This window comes from Salvelinus fontinalis, chromosome 3 (assembly GCF_029448725.1).
Source record: "Salvelinus fontinalis isolate EN_2023a chromosome 3, ASM2944872v1, whole genome shotgun sequence".
NCBI classification, from domain to species: Eukaryota; Metazoa; Chordata; class Actinopteri; order Salmoniformes; family Salmonidae; genus Salvelinus; species Salvelinus fontinalis.
Genome location: NC_074667.1, coordinates 62,055,126 through 62,075,629, shown reverse-complemented (window position 1 = coordinate 62,075,629; position 20,504 = coordinate 62,055,126). Strand labels below are relative to the sequence as shown.

The window sequence follows — 20,504 nt, the reverse complement described above, 5'->3', positions numbered from 1 at the left end:
ACATGTCTACTGTCTCCTCCTCCTCAGTATACAGCTAAACATATCTACTGTCTCCTCCTCAGTATACAGCTAAACATATCTACTGTCTCCTCCTCCTCAGTATACAGCTAAACATGTCTACTGTCTCCTCCTCCTCAGTATACAGCTAAACATATCTACTGTCTCCTCCTCAGTATACAGCTAAACATATCTACTGTCTCCTCCTCCTCAGTATACAGCTAAACATATCTACTGTCTCCTCCTCCTCAGTATACAGCTAAACATATCTACTGTCTCCTCCTCCTCCTCAGTATACAGCTAAACATATCTACTGTCTCCTCCTCCTCCTCAGTATACAGCTAAACATATCTACTGTCTCCTCCTCCTCCTCAGTATACAGCTAAACATATCTACTGTCTCCTCCTCCTCAGTATACAGCTAAACATATCTACTGTCTCCTCCTCCTCAGTATACAGCTAAACATGTCTACTGTCTCATCCTCCTCCTCAGTATACAGCTAAACATGTCTACTGTCTCCTCCTTCTCAGTATACAGCTAAACATATCTACTGTCTCCTCCTCAGTATACAGCTAAACATATCTACTGTCTCCTCCTCCTCAGTATACAGCTAAACATATCTACTGTCTCCTCCTCCTCAGTATACAGCTAAACATGTCTACTGTCTCCTCCTCCTCCTCAGTATACAGCTAAACATGTCTACTGTCTCCTCCTCCTCCTCAGTATACAGCTAAACATATCTACTGTCTCCTCCTCCTCAGTATACAGCTAAACATACAGTGGGGAGAACAAGTATTTGATACACTGCCGATTTTGCAAGTTTTCCTACTTACAAAGCATGTAGAGGTCTGAAATTTTTATCATAGGTACACTTCAACTGTGAGAGACGGAATCTAAAACAAAAATCTAGAAAATCACATTGTATAATTTTTAAGTAATTAATTTGCATTTTATTGCATGACATAAGTATTTGATAACCTACCAACCAGTAAGAATTCCGGCTCTCACAGACCTGTTAGTTTTTCTTTAAGAAGCCCTCCTGTTCTCCACTCATTACCTGTATTAACTGCACCTGTTTGAACTCGTTACCTGTATAAAAGACACCTGTCCACACACTCAATCAAACAGACGCCAACCTCTCCACAATGGCCAAGACCAGAGAGCTGTGTAAGGACATCAGGGATAAAATTGTAGACCTGCACAAGGCTGGGATGGGCTACAGGACAATAGGCAAGCAGCTTGGTGAGAAGGCAACAACTGTTGGCGCAATTATTAGAAAATGGAAGAAGTTCAAGATGACGGTCAATCACCCTCGGTCTGGGGCTCCATGCAAGATTTCACCTCGTGGGGCATCAATGATCATGAGGAAGGTGAGGGATCAGCCCAGAACTACACGGCAGGACCTGGTCAATGACCTGAAGAGAGCTGGGACCACAGTCTCAAATAAAACCATTAGTAACACACTACGCCGTCATGGATTCAAATCCTGCAGCGCACGCAAGGTCCCCCTGCTTAAGCCAGTGCATGTCCAGGCCCGTCTGAAGTTTGCCAATGACCATCTGGATGATCCAGAGGAGGAATGGGAGAAGGTCATGTGGTCTGATGAGACAAAAATAGAGCTTTTTGGTCTAACTCCACTCGCCGTGTTTGGAGGAAGAAGAAGTATGAGTACAACCCCAAGAACACCATCCCAACCATGAAGCATGGAGGTGGAAACATCATTCTTTGGGGATGCTTTTCTGCAAAGGGGACAGGACGACTGCACCGTATTGAGGGGAGGATGGATGGGGCCATGTATCGCGAGATCTTGGCCAACAACCTCCTTCCCTCAGTAAGAGCATTGAAGATGGGTCGTGGCTGGGTCTTCCAGCATGACAACGACACGAAGCACACAGCCATGGCAACTAAGGAGTGGCTCCGTAAGAAGCATCTCAAGGTCCTGGAGTGGCCTAGCCAGTCTCCAGACCTGAACCCAATAGAAAATCTTTGGAGGGAGCTGAAAGTCCGTATTGCCCAGCGACAGCCCCGAAACCTGAAGGATCTGGAGAAGATCTGTAGGGAGGAGTGGGCCAAAATCCCTGCTGCAGTGTGTGCAAACCTAGTCAAGAACTACAGGAAACGTATGATCTCTGTAATTGCAAACAAAGGTTTCTGTACCAAATATTAAGTTCTGCTTTTCTGATGTATCAAATACTTATGTCATGCAATAAAATGCAAATTAATTACTTAAAAATCATACAATGTGATTTTCTGGATTTTTGTTTTAGATTCCGTCTCTCATAGTTGAAGTGTACCTATGATAAAAATTACAGACCTCTACATGCTTTGTAAGTAGGAAAACCTGCAAAATCGGCAGTGTATCAAATACTTGTTCTCCCCACTGTATCTACTGTCTCCTCCTCAGTATACAGCTAAACATATCTACTGTCTCCTCCTCAGTATACAGCTAAACATATCTACTGTCTCCTCCTTCTCAGTATACAGCTAAACATATCTACTGTCTCCTCCTCCTCAGTATACAGCTAAACATGTCTACTGTCTCCTCCTCAGTATACAGCTAAACATATCTACTGTCTCCTCCTCCTCAGTTTACAGCTAAACATATCTACTGTCTCCTCCTCAGTATACAGCTAAACATATCTACTGTCTCCTCCTTCTCAGTATACAGCTAAACATATCTACTGTCTCCTCCTCCTCAGTATACAGCTAAACATGTCTACTGTCTCCTCCTCCTCAGTATACAGCTAAACATATCTACTGTCTCCTCCTCCTCAGTATACAGCTAAACATGTCTACTGTCTCCTCCTCAGTATACAGCTAAACATATCTACTGTCTCCTCCTCCTCAGTTTACAGCTAAACATATCTACTGTCTCCTCCTCAGTATACAGCTAAACATATCTACTGTCTCCTCCTCCTCAGTATACAGCTAAACATATCTACTGTCTCCTCCTCCTCCTCAGTATACAGCTAAACATGTCTACTGTCTCCTCCTCCTCCTCCTCCTCAGTATACAGCTAAACATGTCTACTGTCTCCTCCTCCTCAGTATATAGCTAAACATGTCTACTGTCTCCTCCTCCTCCTCAGTATACAGCTAAACATATCTACTGTCTCCTCCTCCTCCTCAGTATACAGCTAAACATATCTACTGTCTCCTCCTCAGTATACAGCTAAACATGTCTACTGTCTCCTCCTCCTCAGTATACAGCTACACATGTCTACTGTCTCCTCCTCCTCAGTATATAGCTAAACATGTCTACTGTCTCCTCCTCCTCAGTATACAGCTAAACATGTCTACTGTCTCCTCCTCCTCCTCCTCAGTATACAGCTAAACATATCTACTGTCTCCTCCTCAGTATACAGCTAAACATATCTACTGTCTCCTCCTCAGTATACAGCTAAACATGTCTACTGTCTCCTCCTCCTCAGTATACAGCTACACATGTCTACTGTCTCCTCCTCCTCAGTATACAGCTAAACATATCTACTGTCTCCTCCTCCTCAGTATACAGCTAAACATATCTACTGTCTCCTCCTCCTCCTCAGTATACAGCTAAACATATCTACTGTCTCCTCCTCCTCCTCAGTATACAGCTAAACATATCTACTGTCTCCTCCTCCTCAGTATACAGCTAAACATATCTACTGTCTCCTCCTCCTCAGTATACAGCTAAACATGTCTACTGTCTCATCCTCCTCCTCAGTATACAGCTAAACATATCTACTGTCTCCTCCTCAGTATACAGCTAAACATGTCTACTGTCTCCTCCTTCTCAGTATACAGCTAAACATATCTACTGTCTCCTCCTCAGTATACAGCTAAACATATCTACTGTCTCCTCCTCCTCAGTATACAGCTAAACATATCTACTGTCTCCTCCTCCTCAGTATACAGCTAAACATATCTACTGTCTCCTCCTCAGTATACAGCTAAACATATCTACTGTCTCCTCCTTCTCAGTATACAGCTAAACATATCTACTGTCTCCTCCTCCTCAGTATACAGCTAAACATGTCTACTGTCTCCTCCTCAGTATACAGCTAAACATATCTACTGTCTCCTCCTCCTCAGTTTACAGCTAAACATATCTACTGTCTCCTCCTCAGTATACAGCTAAACATATCTACTGTCTCCTCCTTCTCAGTATACAGCTAAACATATCTACTGTCTCCTCCTCCTCAGTATACAGCTAAACATGTCTACTGTCTCCTCCTCCTCAGTATACAGCTAAACATATCTACTGTCTCCTCCTCAGTATACAGCTAAACATGTCTACTGTCTCCTCCTCAGTATACAGCTAAACATATCTACTGTCTCCTCCTCCTCAGTTTACAGCTAAACATATCTACTGTCTCCTCCTCAGTATACAGCTAAACATATCTACTGTCTCCTCCTCCTCAGTATACAGCTAAACATATCTACTGTCTCCTCCTCCTCCTCAGTATACAGCTAAACATGTCTACTGTCTCCTCCTCCTCCTCCTCCTCAGTATACAGCTAAACATGTCTACTGTCTCCTCCTCCTCAGTATATAGCTAAACATGTCTACTGTCTCCTCCTCCTCCTCAGTATACAGCTAAACATATCTACTGTCTCCTCCTCCTCCTCAGTATACAGCTAAACATATCTACTGTCTCCTCCTCAGTATACAGCTAAACATGTCTACTGTCTCCTCCTCCTCAGTATACAGCTACACATGTCTACTGTCTCCTCCTCCTCAGTATATAGCTAAACATGTCTACTGTCTCCTCCTCCTCAGTATACAGCTAAACATGTCTACTGTCTCCTCCTCCTCCTCCTCAGTATACAGCTAAACATGTCTACTGTCTCCTCCTCCTCAGTATACAGCTAAACATATCTACTGTCTCCTCCTCAGTATACAGCTAAACATGTCTACTGTCTCCTCCTCCTCAGTATACAGCTACACATGTCTACTGTCTCCTCCTCCTCAGTATATAGCTAAACATGTCTACTGTCTCCTCCTCCTCAGTATATAGCTAAACATGTCTACTGTCTCCTCCTCCTCAGTATACAGCTAAACATGTCTACTGTCTCCTCCTCAGTATACAGCTAAACATGTCTACTGTCTCCTCCTCCTCAGTATATAGCTAAACATGTCTACTGTCTCCTCCTCCTCAGTATATAGCTAAACATATCTATTGTCTCCTCCTCCTCAGTATACAGCTAAACATATCTACTGTCTCCTCCTCCTCCTCAGTATACAGCTACACATGTCTATTGTCTCCTCCTCCTCAGTATACAGCTAAACATGTCTACTGTCTCCTCCTCCTCAGTATATAGCTAAACATATCTATTGTCTCCTCCTCCTCAGTATACAGCTAAACATGTCTACTGTCTCCTCCTCCTCAGTATATAGCTAAACATGTCTACTGTCTCCTCCTCCTCAGTATATAGCTAAACATCTATTGTCTCCTCCTCCTCAGTATACAGCTAAACATGTCTACTGTCTCCTCCTCCTCAGTATACAGCTAAACATATCTACTGTCTCCTCCTCCTCCTCAGTATACAGCTAAACATGTCTATTGTCTCCTCCTCCTCAGTATACAGCTAAACATGTCTACTGTCTCCTCCTCCTCCTCAGTATACAGCTAAACATGTCTATTGTCTCCTCCTCCTCAGTATACAGCTAAACATGTCTACTGTCTCCTCCTCCTCAGTATACAGCTAAACATGTCTATTGTTTCCTCCTCCTCAGTATACAGCTAAACATGTCTACTGTCTCCTCCTCCTCAGTATACAGCTAAACATGTCTACTGTCTCCTCCTCCTCAGTATACAGCTCAACATGTCTACTGTCTCCTCCTCCTCAGTATACAGCTAAACATGTCTACTGTCTCCTCCTCAGTATACAGCTACACATCTACTGTCTCCTCCTCAGTATACAGCTAAACATGTCTACTGTCTCCTCCTCCTCAGTATACAGCTAAACATATCTACTGTCTCCTCCTCAGTATACAGCTAAACATATCTACTGTCTCCTCCTCCTCCTCAGTATACAGCTAAACATATCTACTGTCTCCTCCTCCTCAGTATACAGCTAAACATATCTACTGTCTCCTCCTCCTCAGTATACAGCTAAACATGTCTACTGTCTCCTCCTCCTCAGTATACAGCTAAACATATCTACTGTCTCCTCCTCCTCAGTATACAGCTAAACATATCTACTGCCTCCTCCTCCTCAGTATACAGCTAAACATATCTACTGTCTCCTCCTCAGTATACAGCTAAACATGTCTACTGTCTCCTCCTCCTCAGTATACAGCTAAACATATCTACTGTCTCCTCCTCCTCAGTATACAGCTAAACATATCTACTGTCTCCTCCTCCTCAGTATACAGCTAAACATATCTACTGTCTCCTCCTCCTCAGTATACAGCTAAACATGTCTACTGTCTCCTCCTCCTCAGTATACAGCTAAACATGTCTACTGTCTCCTCCTCCTCAGTATACAGCTAAACATATCTACTGTCTCCTCCTCCTCAGTATACAGCTAAACATATCTACTGTCTCCTCCTCCTCCTCAGTATACAGCTAAACATATCTACTGTCTCCTCCTCCTCCTCAGTATACAGCTAAACATATCTACTGTCTCCTCCTCCTCCTCAGTATACAGCTAAACATATCTACTGTCTCCTCCTCCTCCTCAGTATACAGCTAAACATATCTACTGTCTCCTCCTCCTCCTCAGTATACAGCTAAACATATCTACTGTCTCCTCCTCCTCCTCAGTATACAGCTAAACATATCTACTGTCTCCTCCTCCTCCTCAGTATACAGCTAAACATATCTACTGTCTCCTCCTCCTCCTCAGTATACAGCTAAACATATCTACTGTCTCCTCCTCCTCCTCAGTATACAGCTAAACATGTCTACTGTCTCCTCCTCCTCCTCAGTATACAGCTAAACATGTCTACTGTCTCCTCCTCCTCCTCAGTATACAGCTAAACATGTCTACTGTCTCCTCCTCCTCCTCAGTATACAGCTAAACATATCTACTGTCTCCTCCTCCTCAGTATACAGCTAAACATATCTACTGTCTCCTCCTCCTCAGTATACAGCTAAACATGTCTACTGTCTCCTCCTCCTCAGTATACAGCTAAACATGTCTACTGTCTCCTCCTCCTCCTCAGTATACAGCTAAACATGTCTACTGTCTCCTCCTCCTCAGTATACAGCTAAACATGTCTACTGTCTCCTCCTCCTCCTCAGTATACAGCTAAACATATGAATAAACTTGGAGCTCTAGGAGCTCTTACTGTAAACATGGAGCTCTTACTGTAAACATGGAGCTCTTACTGTAAACATGGAGCTCTTACTGTAAACATAGAGCTCTAGGAGCTCTTACTGTAAAGAGAGCTCATATAGGAGCCCTATAGACACTATCATATAATTATCCGAAGCGACTTAGACATGCATGCATACATTTTACTTAGGGGTAGTCCTGGGAATCTAACCCACTGTCCTGGCATTGCAAGCACCAACTGAGCTACAGAGGACCTCTCACTACCCTCGGAGTCTCTCACCTGTTATAGTGGTTAGATGGAGAGAGGGTCAGTCAGATTGTCTATTTGGGTATAATGGTGATGGATGTGTGATGATGCTGGGAGTCTGACACGCAGGAAAACACACACGTTGTTGCCCCCATAAAGCTGAGTCAACAGTAAGCAGATTAAAGGGCTTTTAGTGTGGACTGCGGCACAGACACAAAGAATCGCACCTCCGCCCAAAACTGCTGCTATCAGGAAAACCCTTTTATTGGCTAGTTGTGGCTCTCGGGCCGTGATGCCAAGCCACTGCAGTCAAGCTACCTTCCTGCCCTGTCTCGACCTCTGCCATGCATTTGAATTGTGCCAAATACAAGTCAATATCAGCTATTGGTTTGAAATTGAATTTTAGACATTTGAGACCCAGCACAATTTTAGTCATCAATTTTACTTTTACGGTTGTGTCTAGGGTTGTTTCCAAATTGCACACTATATAGTGCACTACTTTTGACCACAGCCATGGGAATAGGGTACAATTTGAGACACTCCAGTATAGCGTTGTCTTGGGGTGTTCTATAATGAAAGGGCTGGCATGTGATTATTGACTTTGATAAATGGCCTGATTTTACTAGCTGTCAATCATCTTAGTGGCATCTGCTGCTGTTCCAGTGATGTCCCCTCCCACCATCTGCTCCTGAGACGAGATGCCTCGTCTCATCTTGGACATGCTGTGAGAGCTGTAACAGCAGAGAGCTCTGTTACAGCACACATCTTCCTGGAAAATATTGTTGATTCAGGTAGTTTGGTTCATTTGCTTTCAGACTAGACCACCTGTTTTTAGGTTTTGATTGGGGTCAGGTGTCTACAGATACTGAGCAGGGCCTTGGTCATTGGTTTCTGCTGGTCAAAGGGATTAGACTTGGAGAGCAAAGTACATCTAATTTCACCTCTACTTTGAAGTTGCATTTGACTCAAAATAGAGGTAATGACCTTATATCTCTACAGGGCTGGATGGAAGTGATGGGTTTAGTATCCTACCAGCCATGTGAGGTCAACCTCCTCCACCCTAGTCTGTCTGTCTCTCTCATTTTCTCTCTCTCTCTCTGTCTCTCTCTCTCTTTCTCTCTGTCTCCTGGTGAATGGTCTTCTTTGACAATCTGATTCATGAATTGTCATATAATATATTGGATGATGGTGATAATGACATTTATATAATAACAAAGAGAACTGTATTCATTCACAAAGGCAAGTCTCTTCCCCTAACCAATGCTGCTCTTTTTCCACCACCAACTGTGTCATTAGAGTGAATCCACCATCGGCGGGGAGAAAAGCTTGGTGCCAGCACCTCTCTGAGCCCGGCTGACAAAATCAGACTAATGATCGCATGTTATTGCGTAACTGTGACGATGCAAAAAAATGAAGCAGGTCATGTCCTCATTGGGTTTTTTAATTAAAACGTGTGTGTGTTTGAGTGAGTGCTTGTGTCACAACCGGATGTTCTGTCCTGTGATCTAGTTTCTAGAATCTGCTCATCAGGAAGACCTTTGTTTTGGGTTGTGAAACTGGGCTGTAGGATCATTAAACATTTATCCTGCTCAACACAACTTGATGGGCTTATATAAGTGTGCTGGTTCGTCATGTTCACTCCCTGGGCAAGGCTGGCACCGAGCACTAAGGAAAGACAGCTAAGCCTACTTCCCAGGACTTACCAAAGAGTTGGGTCCAATTCTCTTATGTTTAGTCATTGTGCAATATTACAATGTGTTTTGATTAGGGGTGAAAAGGTTCACAAAACTCACTGTTTGGTACGATACGATACAGTGTTGTCACTGTTCGGTACGATACGGTACAGTGTTGTCACTGTTCGGTACGATACGGTACAGTGTTGTCACTGTTCGGTACGATACGGTACAGTGTTGTCACGGTTCGGTACGATACGATACAGTGGTGTCACGGTTCGGTACGATACAGTGGTGTCACGGTTCGGTACGATACGATACAGTGGTGTCACGGTTCGGTACGATACGGTACAGTGTTGTCACTGTTCGGTACGATACGGTACAGTGTTGTCACGGTTCGGTACGATACAGTGGTGTCACGGTTCGGTACGATACGATACAGTGGTGTCACGGTTCGGTACGATACAGTGGTGTCACGGTTCGGTACGATACGGTACAGTGGTGTCACGGTTCGGTACGATACGATACAGTGGTGTCACGGTTCGGTACGATACGGTACAGTGTTGTCACTGTTCGGTACGATACGGTACAGTGTTGTCACGGTTCGGTACGATACGATACAGTGGTGTCACGGTTCGGTACGATACAGTGGTGTCACGGTTCGGTACGATACGATACAGTGGTGTCACGGTTCGGTACGATACGGTACAGTGGTGTCACGGTTCGGTACGATACGGTACAGTGGTGTCACGGTTCGGTACGATACGGTACAGTGGTGTCACGGTTCGGTACGATACGGTACAGTGGTGTCACGGTACGGTAGGATACGGTACAGTGGTGTCACGGTACAGTGGTGTCACGGTTCGGTAGGATACGGTACAGTGGTGTCACGGTTCGGTAGGATACGGTACAGTGGTGTCACGGTTCGGTAGGATACGGTACAGTGGTGTCACGGTCCGGTACGATACGGTACAGTGGTGTCACGGTTCGGTACGATACGGTACAGTGGTGTCACGGTTCGGTACGATACGGTACAGTGGTGTCACGGTTCGGTACGATACGGTACAGTGGTGTCACGGTTCGGTACGATACGGTACAGTGGTGTCACGGTTCGGTACGATACGGTACAGTGGTGTCACGATACGGTACAGTGGTGTCACGGTTCGGTACGATACGGTACAGTGGTGTCACGATACGGTACAGTGGTGTCACGGTTCGGTAGGATACGGTACAGTGGTGTCACGGTTCGGTACGATACGGTACAGTGGTGTCACGGTTCGGTACGATACGGTACAGTGGTGTCACGGTTCGGTACGATACGGTACAGTGGTGTCACGGTTCGGTACGATACGGTACAGTGGTGTCACGGTTCGGTACGATACGGTACAGTGGTGTCACGGTTCGGTACAGTGGTGTCACGGTTCGGTACGATACGGTACAGTGGTGTCACGGTTCGGTACGATACGGTACAGTGGTGTCACGGTACGGTAGGATACGGTACAGTGGTGTCACGGTTCGGTACGATACGGTACAGTGGTGTCACGGTTCGGTACGATACGGTACAGTGGTGTCACGGTTCGGTACGATACGGTACAGTGGTGTCACGGTTCGGTACAGTGGTGTCACGATACGGTACAGTGGTGTCACGGTTCGGTACAGTGGTGTCACGGTTCGGTACGATACGGTACAGTGGTGTCACGGTACGGTACGATACGGTACAGTGGTGTCACGGTTCGGTACGATACGGTACAGTGGTGTCACGGTTCGGTAGGATACGGTACAGTGGTGTCACGGTTGGGTACGATACGGTACAGTGGTGTCACGGTTCGGTACGATACGGTACGGTGGTGTCACGGTTCGGGACGGTTTCGATACATCGACAAAATAAATGCCTGAGAAATATATGATTTGTATTTAGATTTCCCATGTATTATAATAGTAACATGGGTAGCTTGAATTCCCAGGAGCAGATGGAAACAAAGGGACAACAAAAAGCAGCAGGGCCTGCCTTGTAACATGAAATAAAACAGTCATTTAAAACAGAACTTCAACAACAGTGTATAGTCCAGCAGCATATATCAACATTAAGTCACATAGCAGTGCCTTAAACAACATAGGACCACTTGAGACTGGTTACTTGAAAAAAAATATTTAAAAAATTATCAGATTTTCACGTTTTTCTTTAAGAAGATTAGTCTATCCACGTTATCTGCAGTGAGCACAGATCGGCTTGCTGTGACAATGTCAGCCGCTGTGGAGAATACCCTCTTCCTAGGGACAGAGGTCCCAGGCACAGCCAGGTAGCGCCTTGCTAACATGGCAACATGACGGTATATTAACTCTTTGGTTTTCCACCATGAAAGTGGATCAGCATCCAGGGGAATACAGTCCACTTCCCTGTATGAGGTCACCTCCTCCTCCTCTATGACCTTGACCTTTGACTTGGTTCCCTGCTCCTGGGTCGTGAACAACTCCCCAAAAGGCTCAGCCATGGCAGAATTCTTTTCTGGAGGAGAACCCCTGTCGCCTGCCGTCTCTGGAGGGGGGTTGGCTCCTGTGGTAGCTGTGGCTTGACCCTGCAGAATTAAATTAGATGAAAATTACTATCTCTGAAGTGGCTTTAAAAATATGATTTGTTGTTAGAAATATATATCAGACACTATTATTACAATTATTACTTTATAATTGTTAAATCACAAATGAACTATATAAATACAATACCTATTGGTCACAATTTCTGCTGTGAGTTCATTGTAGACTCTCAGACTCTCAGCAGCATCCAGGTGCAGCAGGGTCTTGAACCGGGGCTCCAATGCTCTTGTGTAAGAAGTCTTGGACACCAGGGTCAGCATATCAAGGCTCCAGGTTAACTCTGACAGCAGTCTTGACATCCCTTACTGCGGGTTCATCTTCATCAGATGACACCATTGATTTCAGTACCATTGTTTTCATAGGCAGAACCATGGAAACTGATGGAATGCTCTCAGTGCAGATCAGTGTTGTGACTGTTTTGAGAGGTTTGCACACTTTGATAACTTCCTCTGCTAGTCTTATGTCATTTTCAGACAAACTCACAATATCTTTTGACGTTCTTCCTCACGGCTTGATCAGTCAGTGTAGAATACACCGCAACTTTTTGCTCAAGGTATCTCTCAACCATGTCATGGCTTGAATTCCATCTAGTAGGGACATCTTGGATTAATTTGTGGTTTGGCAGCTCCAGCATCTCCTGTTTTGTCTTGAAAACATGTGCAGCAGTTGTGCTTTTATGAAAGAAGGATACCACCTTCCTGATCTTTGCTTGGAGGCAAGAGACTGGATTCACTGACGTTGCTTTTTGAGACGCTAGATTAATAACGTGAGCAAAGCATCACATCTGGTGTCCCAATCCAGCTAGTGTAACTGTATTTACAATATGTCTAGCGTTGTCAGTGGTCACAGGAATTGTTACATTATCCCTCCAACTTCCACACTGCAACTACTTCCCTCAGCTCCTCCCCCAAGTGTACACTGGTGTGACTCCTCTCAAGGGGACGTGTTTGAAGGACATGGCTTTTTATCTCCCACTCTGTCGTAATGAAATGAGACGTTACAGTAAGGTAGCTCTCTGTAGCTCTAGACGTCCAACTGTCTGGTGTTAGAGCAACAGACCGTACGGGAAGGAATGGTGAAGCGCGTCTCGAACACTTTAAACATGTTTCGGAACCCTGCATTCTCTACCACAGAGAAGGGTCTCATATCTGCCGCTATGACTTTTGCTATCGCTGCATTGATTTCTTTAGCCCTACCGGAGTCAGCCGCATGTTGTTGCCTGAAGGCTGTGGGGAGAAGTGGTTGCCGTTTCATTTTTTTCGCCTAGTCCCACCAATTGGCACTTTGGGGTGATGTCGGCGCAAATGAGTAGTCATGTTACTCGTATTGCCACTCGAATAGGCTATCGGTAATGAACAGAGCCTACATGTTGTAGAAGTTTAATCCACCACTCGTTGGCAATCCCCGTTATAGTTTATAGTGTAAAGGGTTGCGTCAATCGAATCTAGTATCAGGATAAAATGTGATTCAGAGTCACTGAATATACTTTTAAGTATTTTTATTTAACATAAGAGATAAATGGTAAATGCAATTTTCGTATATACGGGTTCACTGTATCACCACGCAGGGTAAAGCAGAGAACTGACTGAAATAGTACAGACATCTTATTTTATACTGTGACAGAGGTAGTTCCAACTTTAGAGTTGGCCTGTCACAGTAGAGGCTTAGCGTGGTTTAAACTTGCTAGCCTATCGGTGGTGCCCAGGCTGGTCCCAGCCTCACAGCACACAGGATCCAGATATCCGGAAGTGTTTGTTGTGAAGTTTGAGCTAAGTTGTCGGTGGCTACACTGCTCAGTTCCTGTTTTCTTGTTATTCAGCATTTTTCCATCTTGTCTCAACCTTCTGGTTTGCACAGTCGACACCCTAGATTAACTTTTACTGCCTCAGAAACCCGGATCCGGGAGCACCCCCCACCCCCCACACACTGATTAGCATAGATAGCATAGCTTCAGAAGTAGATAGTAGCATCTAAATATCATTAAATCACAAGTCCAAGACACCAGATGAAAGATACAGATCTTGTGAATAAAGCCACCATTTCAGATTTTTAAAATGTTTTACAGGGAAGACAAAATATGTAAATCTATTAGCTAAACACGTTAGCAAAATACACCACTATTCTAACTCCATCAGTTTCTTACTCCTTCAGGTGCTATCACCAATTCGGCTCAACTAAGATATTGATAGCCAATAACCTATAAAAAAAACCATCAGATGACAGTCTGATAACATATTCATGGTATAGGATAGTTTTTGTTAGAAAAAAGTGCATATTTCAGGTAGAAATCACAGTTTACAATTGCACCGACCATCACAAATCCACTAGAATTACTAGATAGAGCAACGTGTATGACCAATTTACTCATCATAAAACATTTCATAAAAATAGACAAAGCATAGCAATGGAAAGACCCAGTTCTTGTGATTTCAGACCATATTTCAGATTTTCTAAGCGTTTTTCAGCGAAAACACAATAAATCGATAAGTTAGCATACTACATGTTCCAACGTTACCAGAGCATCGATTCCAGCCAAAGAGCGCTATAACGTAACCACCGCCAAAAGATATTAATTTTTTCACTAACCTTCTCAGAATTCTTCCGATGACACTCCTGTAACATCATTTTACAACATACATATACAGTTTGTTCGAAAAGGTGCATATTTAGCCATACAAAACCGTGGTTACACAATGAAAATACTAGGAAATCAAGCCTCAATATGTCTGACGTCATCTATCAGAGTGATCTAGTTTAATTAAAAGCTAATCATATACTTGACTAAAAAATACAGGGTTGACAGGAATCGAAAGACAAATTAGTTCTTAATGCAACCGCTGATTTACATTTTTAAAATTATCCTTACTTTTCAATACAGGGTTGGCCAAGTGAAGCTATACCAAACAAAATGGCGATATATGCGTTTAAAATATTTCGACAGAAACACGGTTTATCATATTAAATATTGCTTACTTTGAGCTGATCTTCCATCATATTCTTGGGCAATGTATCCTTTCTATGTTATAAACGTCTTTTGGTCGATAGATGTCCTCTGTCCTTCGAAATGTCCATCACCAACGACCGACACCCTAAAGCGTGTCCAAACTTTCAGAGTGCACGACAAAGAAATTCCTCAAAATCGCACTAAACGGATATAAATTGATATAAAACGGTTAAAATTCACTACATTATGATGTTTTTAACAACTATAACGACTGAAAACATGACCGGAGAAATACTGCTGGTTAGAAAACGATTTGGAACGAGGCAGGTCCGATGTCCTTTACGCTTCAGGCGCACGTTGAGAAAGGGTGGTCTCTGTACATTTTCGTCTTTTATAATGGCTGTGAACGTCCCATCGATTCCATTGAAAACGTGATGACGTACAGACACCCAGAGGAAGACGTAGGCAGTGTCGGTTTCTTCATAGCATTCACTGTCGCCTTAAAAACAGACCCCAGATCAGAGGTAAAAATTTCTGAAATCTGAACCCTGTCATGAAAAGTGCTGTAGAAATTGTTCTGTACCACTCAGAGACAAAATTTCAACTCCTATAGAAACTATAGACTGTTTTCTATCCAATAATAACAATAATATGCATATTGTACGATCAAGAATTTAGCACGAGGCAGTTTAATTTGGAGACACAAATATGCTAATGCGGAACAGCACCCCCTATAGTTGCAAGAAGTTAACAACAGCTTTTCTGCAGTCACGCTATGTTTTGTGATTAACATGTCCTATTTCTATAAGGCATATCTTTTTGTTAAAAAGAGAACAAAACCATCCTTCACAATAGTGAAACCGAAATGTTCCCAGACGGCAGACCTGAATGGTACTGGGGCGTCTTCTAGTTCTGACTCGCCATGTTACTCCTTCGCATTTAGCTAACTGCTAATTCCTTCATAAGCTAATTGCTGCTACGACGGTCTCAGTTCTGTTCTCGCTGGAATGAAATAACTAATGAGCGGAGCTGCATACAGCTACGAGACTAAACTTTTTATTTATTTAAAGACAACTTTATTACTATGTGGATATTTTTCCCACGTTAATTTATACGCCATTGGTTTATGCAATAATATTTGTTTTTACAATAACATATATTTTCCTAGCTATAATATATGATTAATGTATTGTTCGGTTCGCAGTGCGTACCGCACCGTGGACCGAACGGTTCAATACGAATACACGTAGCGTTTCACCCCTAGTTTTGATGCTTTCGCCATAGAATCTGTAGTTCGAATCGGTAGATGCTCATTGCTCAAGTAGAACTACGACAACACTCTACGACTACGCTCTACGAATACTAACGAAAACCCTTATGCTAGTATGTGTATGAGTCTCTAGTTCCCTTAGCAACAATCCTCTACCCATGACATTGATGCTCTACTAATGATAGGTGGTACTCTACTCTGGTGTTGACACAGCTGGTGTTTGTTCAGAGGACAGAGATGGCTATCACTGGCAGGTCAAGGTTCCCCTGCCACTACCCTGTGTGTGTGTAGGGGCCACACCTGGGTTTGTTATTTAAATACTTTTTGTTTTATGTATATGTGAGTATATCCAAATACACAGCCCAAAACATGTACTTTTACTTCAGTATTTTAATAGTCGTTTGGAGAAACAAATAGTCGGCCAAATTGTATTTTCATATACCTAGGTTAAATGCATGGGAGTGTATTTGAGTCAGTATATTTGAGTTTTTTCAAATACATTCCAAGTGTATACAAACACGTTCCAATATTCAACTATTTGTTTTTATCTGAATAGTTATTTTTAAAATGAATAGAAAGATACCTGAAATAGCTGAAATAATATTTGAATTGGTCTGGTAGGGGCACCTGGTTCCACACCCTGTACACTGGGCCCCTGGCCACCAGCTAAATGAGAGGTTACACACCCTGTACACTGGGCCCCTGGCCACCAGCTAAATGAGAGCCTACACACCCTGTACACTGGGCCCCTGGCCACCAGCTAAATGAGAGGTTACACACCCTGTACACTGGGCCCCTGGCCACCAGCTAAATGAGAGCCTACACACCCTGTACACTGGGCCCCTGGCCACCAGCTAAATGAGAGCCTACACACCCTGTACACTGGGCCCCTGGCCACCAGCTAAATGAGAGCCTACACACCCTGTACACTGGGCCCCTGGCCACCAGCTAAATGAGAAGTTGTGCTGTGAAATAAGAATGGGATTATTTTGTCTGTTTGCTTTATATCCCTCCTTTTTGATGATGTAGGACATTGGTGTTTGAGTCAACGATGTGTATGTGAATGATGTAGTTACGATGACTTTGATGTGTAATGAGTGCATTCCAAGCCTCTTTTAAAAGATCAGAAGGCTCGGTGCTATTTTACAAGAGGCCCACCGTTTCATTAAATCTTTTCATATCTAAACTGAGTTTTTACCTGAGGTCTCTTGATGAGTTCCAAATGCACCCTATGCACTTCTTTTGACCAGGGCCTATAGGGGTCTGGTCAAAAATAGTGCACTATAACAGAGAATAGGGTGTCATTTGGGACTCAAATGCTGTCTATCTATGCAGACTAGGACTCAAAAGCATGTATTGTAACAGCAGAGTTGTGTTTAAACCAAATAGATACGTCTCTCTGTGTCTAATTATTAATAAGTCTGCTGTTTGCTCCAGACACATTAAAAATATTTTTGGTTGATGAGATTAAGTCAGTAAGACAGAAGAGCTCTCAGAAGATGAATACATTTGTCTGTTTTGTGTTTTCTCTAGGTGAGGAAACGGTGTTAACGATTTGACCGGACCAGGAAATCATCTCTCCAGAGAGGTAAGATATATTTATTTACCTGCCTAAACGCCACTCTTCCTCTGACTTATTGTGTAGCAGCACCAGTGGGTTGTATCAACAACCTCAATTCATGTATCACATTCATTGTAGACTTGTTACGTGTTTCAATGAAAAGACATTGCTATTCTCTCAAGTGCTTCAAGTGCAGTAGGCTAAGCATTACTCTGCATGGAAAGCTTTCTTCACCGTGCCACAGACGTTTTCAAAAATAAACGGACACTCTGGGTTGCCACTTTCTTATTTTGGAAACGCTGAACTAACAAATGATATGGCTTTGATTTGTCTGTTGGTGGTCACTCTGTGCCTGTCTGGAGTGACGTTTTACTGTGGTTGCACACACACACACACACACACACACACACACACACACACACACACACACACACACACACCACAATATGTTTTACTGCTTTTGGAAGTTATCCTACATGGGAAATAGTGACTGGTTTTGTCTCCCTAAAATGTCCAGTTTACAGTCTGTCTCTCTCCTCTTCCTCCCTTGTTCCTCTCCTCCCCCGTCTGTGGTTGAAGAGGGCCTGACCATGCCTCTCCTATGTCATCTGATTTGTTTAACATTTCTTCATCTCCTCATCATTTTTCGCCGGCTCGGTCTGGTCTAGACGTTTTCCTTGACGTACCGACCTGTTATGTGTTGTTTATGGTTCTAACAGCACCACCCCTCTTCAGTGGACAACTTTACTACTATTTATGCTACATGACATGAGCCTCCTCATCAGTTTCTGAACTGTGTATCGAGGTCATGACAATAAGCTTTAGTCATGACGATAAGGCCTAGGTTGGCCTGTCAACATTATCCAGGGAACGTGTTTGGCACATAATGAGACACGTATAGTGCATATAGTGTCTGCCTGGGGCTTGGCAACCTGCCAGAGTAGGAACTGAATGAACAAAGATGCTCTAAACCGACTAGACCGAGGGGGGGGGGGGGTTTATGAGCTTTGTCAAGGTTGCTATCTGAGCTATCTCCGTTTTCACTATAGGTTTATCTTTGAATCAACCAGTCTTTAACCATTCTTTAACTAGGCAAGTCAATTGCTTTCATATGTAATGTGACGGCTTGCATGTAGAGCTTTCTCCATTTGAATTGTCCGTGGACATAGTCTGTCTGCTCGGTGCGTCGTCCATATTTAGGATTTGCAGTTAAGTGAGGCTGCTAATCTCTCTGGCTAAGCTCCTTATACTGCATTTATACATTACACCACAATGGAAAGTGGATTTGAGTTTGTCGCTTTAAGCTAGTTAATCATTTCATAGTGCTTTTTCTGTCTGCTATCTTGCCTCGATAGCAATATCTGAAGAGACAAAAGTCTGAAAATGACGAATTCTTATTTGGGCTGGTCCTGTTTTCGTGTTAAAATACTTGTGTGATGATGCAAGTTAACAATGGTGTTGGAGTGAAATAAAGAATTGAGGCCAAATGTTTTTCCCTTTCCTCCTTTCTCTCCCTTTCTCTCCTACATCTCTCTCTTCCCTCTGCCCCCTCTATGCGTTTCCATGTGGTTAATTTATTCCATTCCTCCAAGGCAGTCTGATGTGACTAATGTCTAGGCCAGGGGTACACACACACACCACAGAGAGACAGAGAACCAGGCATTCCAAGGGGTTGTGAGGGCGTCAGCCCAGAGAGGTACACCCATTGCCCCTGAAAGGAGGACCGGAGGAGGGAAAAAAGGAGAGAGAATAGAGAGAAAAAGCTGCATGACTCGTAAACCTTTTACAGGACCGGATGGCTGGATGGATGGATGGATGGATGGGTGGATGTGAAGGGTTCAGTACCAACCATGCAAGGTCCAGTTGTTCCTCTCTTTCTCTCCCTCTGTCATTCACCCTGGTAAGACGAGCTATGCTAGCTGTACTAGACCAGTGTGTAGGACAGTAAAGAGACCTTGCTAGCTCCCTGGGCCACCATTTAAACCTACACACACACACACACACACCCACATATATCACATGTTTGTTTTACTATCCTTGTGGGGACCAAAACATTTATTCCCATTCAAAATCATATTTTCCAAAACCCTAAACTTAGCCTAAAATGGCCTTTTTTCTTGTGGGGACCAACAAATGTCCACACTTGTCTGAACTTTCCTTGTTTTACTATCCTTGTGAGAACTTATTGTCCCCACAAAGATAGTAATACCAAAAACCCACACACACAGAGCTCCCTGGGCTGCCATTTAAACCTCTTCTCCTCCCCAGACCCACGTTAAACACTCAGCTGTAAGTCTAACACGCTCCACACTGACTCCACACTCCACTTCCCGATCGGCAGGACTTCTCTCAGTAATGATGTCATGCACCTTGTTATTATGATATAATCGTTACTACCGCTCCATCTGGTCATGTTTAAAGACCGCTCAGTGGTTACCCATGTGATTCCCCGGAATTTAAAGCAAATGACAAGTATATCAGTCTCTCACAATGTACAGTAAGATGTACAGTGCCTTCAGAAGGTATTCGAACCCCTAAAGTTATTCCATATTTTTTTATGTTACAGCCTGAATTCAAAATGTATTATTTTTGTTTTTCTCACCCATCTACACGCAATGCTTCACAATGACAAAGTGAAAAGATGTTTTTGGAAATGTTTTCTAATTTATTGAAAATGAAATACAGAAATACATCTAATTTACATAAGTATTCATACCCCTGAGTCAATACTTAGAGTATTTAGAGGGTACGTCTCTAAGAACTTTCCACACCTGGATTGTGCAACATTTGCCCATTTTATTATTTTCAAAATTCTTCAAACTCTGTCAGATTGGTTGTTGATCATTGCTAGACAACCATTTTCAGGTCTTGTCATAGATTTTCAAGTAGATTTAAGTCAAAACTGTAACTTGGCCACTCAGGAACATTCACTGTCTTCTTGGTTGAAAGCAGACTG

General features: G+C 43.4%; 1 protein-coding gene across 2 annotated transcripts in view; it reads left to right on the top strand.

The window, feature by feature from the left end:
• LOC129851288 (gamma-adducin-like) overlaps positions 1-20,504 on the top strand; it is a 154,219-nt gene that overhangs the window by 14,491 nt on the left and 119,224 nt on the right. For both annotated transcript variants that reach the window (XM_055917725.1, XM_055917722.1), the window contains exon 2: positions 17,521-17,575. The gene's annotated coding sequence lies outside the window, so the exon portion shown is untranslated. The remainder of the gene's footprint in view (positions 1-17,520; positions 17,576-20,504) is intronic.